We start from the raw sequence: 9,908 nt of genomic DNA, 5'->3' as shown, positions 1-9,908 counted from the left end.
CCTCAGTGCCTTTGTTTAGAAAATGGGGATTTGGACTACGATCTCCTTGCGTGGGAAGCGACACCTAAGTTGATCGCCTCCCGCAAAATGAGTCCTGAACCCGCTAACAGTTCTCGATTAGGCGGGCTGGGGGCCCCGTAGGCGAGGAGGTGGGCGGGACCGGAGGGTCGCCCCGCCCCCTGACGGCCCCTCCGCGCTGGGCGCAGGGATGAGGCAATCACGTGACCTCACATCCGGCGCGGGAGTCCTGAGCTCGCGGGGCGCTCCCCGTGTGCCCGCCGGCCCTCCCCGCAGCGTGACCGGGCGCCGTGGCCGCGGGGAGGGGGTCCGCTTCGTCGCTGACCGCGGGAGACCGCTTCGCAGCACAGACCGTCCTCCTCCTCTGCCGGTCTTCCGCGCCGCGCTCCCTTGTTCTTGCCCTGCCCCGCTGCACACCACCGCCGCCGCCCCGGGCGCCGACAGCGGAGCGCGGACGCCCCTGAGCCCGGTGCGGTCCGGGCCCAGCCGCGTCGCCTCTGTTCCCACAGCCAGAGCCGCGACGCGTGGCGGCGGACCCTCGAGCCCGAGCGACCCGCGGCCGCCGGCGCCGGCCGTGGGTGATGGGGCTGGGCTGAGGGGAGGCGGCGGCGGTGGCGAAAGCGGCCCCCCGGCCCCCTGCGGCCTTTTGGCTGCCCGGGCCGGGAGGCCGCGGAGAAGGCAGCACGGCGGCGCGGCTGGTGAGTGACTGGGCGAGCGGGGTGTGGGGCGGGAGGCGAAGGTGATGGGGAGGTTGGAGGAGGCGAACAGCGTCGCCCGGGTGGCGGGTACCAGGTGGGTCTGTGGCTGCTTCCTCGACCCGAATCGGACATCACCTCTCTGGGAAGGGGTATGTGTGTGACAGGGAGAGGGGTGCGGGGACCCGGCACTGTCTGGGAGCACGTGTGGGTGCGGAGGTCTGGAGTGCACCCTCTGTGTGCCGGCCGGCCCCGCTAGGCCAGCCGCTCTAGAAAGTCCAGAAGGTGATGTGCCGGGAGCAAGAATGTGGGAAGGGCCCCAGATGGGTCCGTGCCGGTGCTGACTGTCCGAAGCCTAGTTCGGCCCCAGCCGCCAACGAGTAAATTACCCTATCAGCACACTCTACACTGATAACCGAAGTCCAGAAAGGAAAGCGGACTTGAGGTGTCAACACTCCAGATTAAGGGGAGAGAGGCAGGGCCGGGCCGTGAGGACTAGAAAAGCCCAGACCCTTTTTGCGCTACGTACTCTCTGGCCCCGCCGCCTTCACACAGACTGTGGGCCCCGATTGATAGCTTTTCTGGTGGGGTGTGGAGTTGGGAGTGGGGGAAGGAATAGCATTTGGCGACTGACAGTAACTGTTTGGGGCTTCCCAGTTTGGAAGGCTTTTGTGACAGGTGTTCATTGTTTATTTCCCCCTTAGGTCTGACCGAAGTACCCTAGGATCTTGGTGTCTGGATACATAAGAGGTATGAATCACTTACATAATTAGCTCCCAATCATTAATGTTTTAAAGCTATATTTAGTGGTTTGTATTAGTGCAAAATGAATGGGTCTGGAGTCATAAACCCAGAAATTTATGTGATTCTGAACTGAATGGAACACGTTTGAGTATGTTTGAGTATGTTAATGGTGATTTTTTTTGATCTGTGAAGCAGGACGTCAGGATTGTTTAAATCCAAGACATGTGGGGCCTTTTCGTGATGAATACAATTCTAGAGGGTTTGAGGCTAATGTGAAAGTTTATTATTTTATTTATTTTTACTTACATGTGTGCTTGAGTATGTATGTGAAAGGTGTGGATGCCCTCGGAGGCCAGGCCCTTTGAAACAGGTGGTTGTGAGCTGACTGCGGTGGTTAGGTCCTAAGAGCAGCATGCACTTTTTACTGCTGAGCCATCTTTCTAGCTCCAGTGCGATTTTATTCTGGAAGGGCCAGCACATCATTAAACGGGCTCCACCTTTGATTAGAACCAAACCTTTTTGCTAAAACTGGCATCAATTTTGTTTTCCTGGAATATATGTAGCATTCTTTTTGAGGACTGTTGCTTTGCCCAATAGGCTGTAGTTGCTAAGATAGATTGTGTGGACATCCCATCAGGGTTTAAACCAACAACAACTTCAAAAGTACATCAGTTTCTGGAAGTTCTTTTTGAGATAGTAAAATGATGATACTGCCTCAGCCTTCTGAGTAGTTGTATTACAAGCAGCACCACTGCGTTTAGCAGGGAGGAGGATACTTTTTATTCCTTTTCCTGGTATTAACATCTGCTCTCCCTTCCTCCCCCCCAGTCATTTGTCACTAGTTTAGGTTGAGGATGGAGTAGTTGAGATTTTTAAACATTGTTAGAACAGCAGTGCTTGTTTTGGTTATGGGATTAGGCAGAAAAAGTGATAATTTATATGTTTCATTTAAGTACAGTTGTAATTAGATGAAAATATTACGTGGCAGTGTAGTTTTGAAAACAAAGTTGATAAGCTTCAAGCTGATGGAGTGCTATGATTGATTTCTTAGCCCAGGCCAACCAGTAACAGAAATCGAAATTTTAATTTAGAATTAGTTTGAGATAATACAAATTCCTATATTGGCATTAAAATAGTTTCATAGATAGTAGAAAGAAAATCTCATGTCCTATGAAGTGCTTGGTTCTGTTATCAGATATTAGCACTAACATAGTTCAACATGTTTAGTTTGCCCCTAATAACCATGTAATACCAGTTTCCCAAATGATTCTTTTTTTAAAAAAATAATTTATTTTTATCTTGTATGCATTAGTGTTTTGCCTGAATGTATGTTTGTGTGAGGGGTCTGATCCCCTGGAACTGTAGTTGTGAGCTGCCATGTGGGTGCTGGGAATTAAACCCAGGTCCTATGGAAGAGCAGCCAGTGCTCTGCCGAGTCATCTCTCCAGTCCCAAATGTTTATTTTTCAAATATTGATTCTTCTGTGAATAAGTGTTGGGCTTGGGGATGTAGCTCAGTTGGTAAAGTGCTTGCTACTATGCCTGTGGCCCTGGGTACAATCCTGGATGTGGTGCCAAATGCTTGTCATTTGTGCAGGGGAATCAGAAGTTAAAGGCATCCTTAGCTACAGACTTAGTTTAGGGATGACCTGGGCTACATGAGACTCTGTCTCAAAGAAAAAGAAAAAACAAAGAATGTGTGTTGACAGTTACAGAAAATTGTAATAGAAAGAGTTCATGGGATTTGGGAGTCTGACCTGACTGATACTGATTTAACTTTGTCAGTGGCAATAGTTATTGAGATATTGTACTATGTACTAGGCCCTAAAGTAAATACTTGGTAGTTATTGAACTTTCTTTTCTAGATGAGGAAACAGGTTTTGCAATAAGTTCCTAGTTACATACTTACACAGACCAAGAAATAAGAACTTCTGTGTTGTAGACAGAATATTAAACTTAGATTGTGGTTGTCTTCAACGTCTTTAAACTGTTGCTTCTTAACTGTTCTTCTTTTTCCCTTTCTTGTTTCATTTCAATTTACAAAGAACAATATTTCTACGAGGCTTGAGGGCCCCTGAGTGCATGTGAAGTGGGGAGGACTCAGCTAGTTCTTCCTGGGTTCCTTTCTTATCCTATGCATTGTGTTTGGAAGATAAAATAGAATTTCAAGAGATCTTGATGATGATGGTCTTACAGGAAATGGATTCTGTGTTTTGTGATACGTGCCTTTGCATTCAGGGCTTCACAGAAGTGTAAGCAGACACTATTCAAAGCCATGTCCCAGCCCCTTCTGTGTTATTTTTTTGTTTTGTTTTTTGGAGACAGGGTTTCTCTGTGTAGCCCTGGCTGCCCTGGAACTCACTTTGTAGACCAGGCTGGCCTCGAACTCAGAAATCCGCCTGCCTCTGCCTCCTGAGTGTTGGGATTAAAGGAGTGCACCACCACACCCGGCTTCCCTTCTGTGTTTTTAAGTACAATTTTTGGTAGAGTCTCAATGCACTTGTCCTGGTTGGCTGGCCTTAGATTAAAAAGTTCCTGTCCAAGATTCCCAAGTAGCTGCGATTATAAACCTGTGACTTCAGGCTAGTAAAACGGGTTATTTGGTAGTATACTTGGTGGCCTACGCTAACTGTAAGTACTAAATATAAGACCTTGTGTGTGACTAGAGAGTACATTGAGCAGGAGTTAGTAGCTTAACATTTATTGACAAGAACACTCTTAAAATGGAGGTATGCTAAAAGTGGTTAATCTAGTGTCTGTTAAATTAATCTGTTAAATTGGTAGACTTGATATGCTCTAAAATCCTAGTGCTGAGTCGAATTCTGAACACAATAGTCTCCCTCTACACAGCTCCCACCCATGTAGTTTGACCTTCTGTGGTTTCAGTTAGTGATCATTCAGCTGGGGTTTGAAAATATTAAATGGAAAATTCCAGAAATAATCTAGACCAGTGGTTCTCAACCTTTGGGTTTCAACCCCTTTGGCAAACCTTTATCTCCAAAATATTTATATTACGATTCATAACAGTAGCTATGTGTTTTGAGTAGTGATAAAAATTTTATACTGTCCCATTGTTCTGACCTAGACCCTAGACAACTCTTGATCTAGCACATTCATTGCCTGTGCCTACTAGTTGGTTATTAGTTATTGTTGGTATCTTTACTTATATAGCTAGCAGTTCTGTTGTCCAAAGAAAAACTAGAAATTAATTCCTTTAGTTAAAGGTATTTGAAGAGAAAAAATAAAAGGAGTGATCACATCCACATAGCTTCTAGTATAGTATAATGTTAAGTTGCTTCACTATGGTTGATAATCTTACTGTGCTTAATTTATAAATGAAGCTTCCTCATAGTCATGTATGTATAGGAAAACAGTATATATGAAGTCTGGTACTACCTCAGTTTCATGAGGGTACTAGGAGTTCTTGGACTGTCCAGTTGGTTTAAGGGGGCTGTTGTATACCATAGCTGATCTGGTTAAATCTTGATCTAAGAGTTGGGTTACAGGATTTAACCTTTGACTTTTTTGTGACTTTCTGTTAATTGAAGCAAACTGGCCTACTATACAGAGTAACCATTGTAATCTTGAAAGCCATGTTCTTGGTTTCTTGAATTTTCTTACTTTGAGAGAGAAGTTCAGGATTTAGGTACATGTTTTAGTTTAGGCGGTGGTGGGGCACGCCTTTAATCCCAGCACTCCGGAGGCAGAGGCAGATGGATTTCTGAGTTCTTCGAGGCCAACCTGGTCTTGGTCTACAGAGTGAGTTCCAGGACAGCCAGGGCTATACAGAAAACCTCTCTCAAAAAACCAAAAAAAAAAAAAAAGTCTGGGCTGGAGAGATGGCTTAGCGCTTAAGAGCACTGGCTGCTCTTCCAGAGGACCTGAGTTCAATTCCCAGCAACCACATGGTGGCTCACAGCCATCTGGAATGGGGTCTGGTGCCCTCCTCTGGTGTGTCTGAAGAGCAAAGGTGGTGTACTCATATGCATAAAATAAATACATCTTAAAAAAAAAAAGTCAAGTGTTCTGGAATTATTTAATCTTAAATTTTTTTTATTTGTAACACATAAAAGTGTTTTTATAAATGTTTTACCTGCATGTATGTATGTATGTGTACCATGTGTGCCTAGTGCCTAAGGAGGCCAGAAGAGGGAGCATCCAACCCCTGGAACTGGAGTTATGAATGGTTAAGGTAACCAGTCTGTTACCATGCAACCCTGATAACTACTGTTCACTATTACAGGTCATATTGGGATCTTTGGCTATGCAGGTGCTAGGAGTTGAATCCAAGTTCTGCAAGAGCAAAGTGGGTCTTTATTGTTGTTGTTGCTGATTTTTTTTTTTTTTTTTTTTAATGATGTGACACCTGGTAGGTTAACACACACTGTAGACAAAGAAAAAGAAAGGATAATGAGAAGCCTTGAATTTACAGAGATCTCCTGCCTCTGCCTCCCAAGTGCTGGAATTCAAGGCATGTGTGCCACTACTCCTGGCCATAACAAGTGCTCTTANTGTCCTGGAACTCACTTGTAGAACCAAGAGCCTTGAATTTACAGAGATCTCCTGCCTCTGCCTCCCAAGTGCTGGAATTCAAGGCATGTGTGCCACTACTCCTGGCCATAACAAGTGCTCTTAACTCCTGAGCTACCTCCTAGCTCTGTTTATTTTAATCATATGTGTTTATGTATCTTTGCTTGTCTGTGCATAGGAGGAGTCCAGGTACCTACAGAGGCCAGGAGGTATAGCTCCCTAGGAGTTGGAGTACAGGAAGTTGTGAGCTGCTTGGGTATTTGAAATCATACTTGGGTACTCTGGAAGAGCAGCGGGTGTGTGTTCTTAACCATCAAGCCTTCTTTTGGCCCCAACTTAATCTTGAGTAAAGTAGATATTTAAAAGATAGAATGTCTTGAAGTTAATGATAACCATTGATAAAATTAAGATAAAAAATTAGAGTTACTGCTATGAAAAGTAATGTGTATGGTTGGGCACAGTGCTGTGAGCCTGTAGTTCATGGTGAGGAGCCTGAGGCACAGAAATGATTGAGACTCTGGCTCAAAAACTCAAAACAGATTGGGTATAGTAATAATGATTTGTCATGTCAAGAGGCTCACACAAGAGGCTCACTGAAAATTCAAGACCAGTTTGGGCTACTACCTAACAAGACCCTGACTCAAAATAAAACAACAAAATAACAAAAAAAGGATAAAGTATCGTGAATTGACAAAAATACTGTACTACAATGATAGCTTAAAATTTATTTTTATGATACTTATACTTATTAGTGTAGAAAAATGGGAGTGAGGAAGAGATCTATTAAAAAATGCAATGCAGATATCTGAAGCAGAAGTTATTTGAGGATGGGAATTGCTGGAGAGTTCCACAGAACAATTGGAACACCAGATCTGTTAACATTTTAGACTAACCCACAGGTCATATTGTGACCTTTGGTAGAATTTGAGGTGGTGAAACAGCTTAAAATAGATCTTAGGGTATGAAACTAATTTGTTAATTAGAACTTCTTTATATTCTGTAAGTCTTCTCTTGGAATAAGCAATCAGGTAACATGTAGAATACTTATGAAAGAAAGTTTTAGACCGAATTGTACCTTAATAGTAGGTTGGATTTACTCTATTATTTAGTTTTTCTTGTTTTCTTTACAAAAGTATTGGGAGTTAAAGTAAAGGTGGAAGAGTAAAAAATAATAATGCTGAGAAATAACAGACTATTTAGACTGGCCTTTTCTTACAGAAGAAGTTGGTGTCTGGGGAGGGCAAAGGGTCTAGGTTGAATTCCTGTCTTTGTCAGGTAGGTGTTCTTTTGGTTAGGGTCTTTATTCTGCACTGTAACCAGCCTAGCAGAGGTGAAGATAGTCATTGGACTGTTGAAACAGTGAGCCCCCCCAAATTGTAGCTCCCCCAGGAATCTTATGTTTGGAGAAGAGAAAGCAAGCCTAAAGCCTAAGTCCTTATGGGGAGGGGAGGGAGGATGGATGGACGGCCACAACACTCCTCCCACTCCTCCCAGAAATTTACAACTTGACATACTTCCATAGAGATGAGAAAAAGGGTGGAACCATGACCTGGACTGGTTAGTAGAAATATGTAACTGTAGCCCTCTTCTTAAATGTTAACCTCATGTTAAGACCCAGAAGATAGACTTGGCCAGGGTCACTGGATCTCTTTGCCCCTCCTCACACTATTTGACTGCTTCAGTTTGATTATTGCATATATGTAGAGGAGTTTTGGTCTAGCAGTATGGCTGCTTTGATAAAAGGGTCTAGGGCTGTGTGATCTGCTGGAATGAAGATGCTCCTTTAGTCCCAGGAGACAGAGGCAAAGAGATCTCTTGAATTCAAGGCCAGCCTGGTATAGAGCAAATTTCAGGTAAAGAAAAGCTTAGGTCAGGCATGGTGGTACACACCTCTAATGCCAGCACCCAGGAGAGAAGCATGCAGATCTCTTGAGTTCTAGTCAGTCAGTTTGGTTTGAGTTAGTGAGTTAAAAAGCAGTGCGGTGGAGTTGCGACCATTTGAGATCATGAAGTTCAGTGCAGGACCACAGAGGCAGTTGATTAGAACAAATTGTCAACATATGCAGATATTATGTGCTCATATAGGCACACTTGTGTGGAGGCCAAAAGACAACTTCAGATATTTGTCAATGGCCATTTGCCTTGGTATTTGTGTGTGCGTGTAGGAGGGGGGATGCATCGAATGAGTCAGAGGTTGACATTGGGTCTCTTCGTTGTGACTTTTATACCTTAGTTTTTGGAGACAGGGTGTTTCTTACTGATCCTGGAGCTTGCTAATTGGCTAGTCTGTCTGCAAGAAAGCCCTTGGATCTGGCTGTCACCCTCCCAAAGCCCTGGGGTTACAGACTCCTGTAAGACTTTCTGGCTTTTATATGGGGCCTGGGGAACAGAACTTAGGCCTTAATGCTTGTATAGTAAGACTCTGCAGCCTCCTACCGTGTGTGTGTGTGTGTGTGTGTGTGTGTGTGTGTGTGTGTGTGTTTCTGTTTGTGCTAATGTGTGTTTTTCTAGGTTCCTGGAGGAGGTTGAGAGCTACCTGACATGGGTGCTGGAAACCAAACCTGGGAAGAACATGAAATACTCCTAACTGACCCATCCCTTGATCCCCTATTCTACTTTACTGTTGTGTGTTTAATGTTTTTATATTGCATTTTATGTGTCTTATCTGTCTGTACCCTGTACATGACTGGTGCCTATTTAAGCCAGAAGACAGCTTTGGATTTTCTGGAACTGAAGTTTAAAGATTGTGAGCCACCATGTAGATACTAGGAATTGAACCGGGATCCTCTGGAAGAGCAGACAGTGCTGTTTTGTTTGTCCATTTTTCACACCTCTGTGTAGTCCTGGAATTCACTCTGAACACCAGGTTGACCTTGAACTGCCTACCTGGGGTTAAAGGTGTGTGTCACTGCCATCCTTCAGCCAGTGCACTGGACGATCTCTCTAGCCCCTCCTCCTTGTTTTTGAGACCTTGTCTCTTATTCTGAGGCCAGTGAGCCTCAGGGATCTGCTTGTCTTTTTTTTTTTTTTTTTTTTGGTTTTTTGAGACAAGGTTTCTCTGTGTATCCCTGGTTGTCCTGGAACTCACTCTGTAGACCAGGCTGGCCTCGAACTCAGAAATCTGCCTGCCTCTGCCTCCCAAGTGCTGGGATTAAAGTCGCTGCTTGTCTTTAGAATGGGTCCAAGCACTGATTATTTTACATTGGTTCTGGCCCTCTTTAACACAGGACTTTTCAAGTGCTTTACCTGTTGAACCCTCTTCCCTACTCCCCAGCTGTCACCTCTGTATGCAATAACTTCTGAGAAGAATGACTCTTGAGCAATGATTCTCAGCCTTTGTTGTCATCCCATTTGGGGTCACATATAAGATATTCCTCAAATCAGATATTTACATTACAATTAATAGTAGCAAAATTACAGATATGAAGTGGTCAACAAAATAATTTTGTGGTTAGGGATCACCACAGCATGAGGGGACTGTATTAAAGGCTCACAACATTATTAGGACGGTTGAGAAGCACTGCTCTTGAGAAAGAGTAATTAATTTGATGAATATAAGTAACATTGTGATGGGTTTCTATAGGGAGGGTTACAGTTCTGGGAGGAATCTGGCTAAGTTAGTTGGAAAAGAGGCTTAGGGTTGAGATGTGGCACATGTTCAGACTCAAAATTTATTGTAGGATTTTGCCCAGAAAAAAAAAGATTCCACCTGTGATCTTACCTCATTTGATTCATTCAAATGTATTACCAGGTGCTGGTTTGAGTCTCATAGCTTTTAAGGCTGAGTTTGATGTCCTTAGTAACTGCTCTGACAGTTGGAGTGGTGGTGAAAAGTGGCAGGAGTCCTTTGCAGCAGAAGATGGAAAGAACAGTCAGAGAAAGCTTAGTGCCTTGAGTTGGCTTTAGGGTTAACAGCAGCTTC

The 9,908-nt window shown here is 44.2% G+C and overlaps 1 protein-coding gene across 3 annotated transcripts in view; it reads left to right on the top strand.

The window, feature by feature from the left end:
• The first annotated feature begins 232 nt into the window (after positions 1 to 232).
• Atp13a3 (ATPase 13A3) overlaps positions 233 to 9,908 on the top strand; it is a 75,795-nt gene continuing 66,119 nt past the window's right edge. For all 3 annotated transcript variants that reach the window (XM_021184510.2, XM_021184511.2, XM_021184509.2), the window contains exons 1-2: positions 233 to 716; positions 1,418 to 1,463. The gene's annotated coding sequence lies outside the window, so the exon portion shown is untranslated. The remainder of the gene's footprint in view (positions 717 to 1,417; positions 1,464 to 9,908) is intronic.

The sequence above is a fragment of the Mus caroli genome, chromosome 16 (genome assembly GCF_900094665.2).
Source record: "Mus caroli chromosome 16, CAROLI_EIJ_v1.1, whole genome shotgun sequence".
Classification (NCBI taxonomy): Eukaryota; Metazoa; Chordata; class Mammalia; order Rodentia; family Muridae; genus Mus; species Mus caroli.
This window is presented reverse-complemented; position numbering and strand designations above follow the sequence as displayed.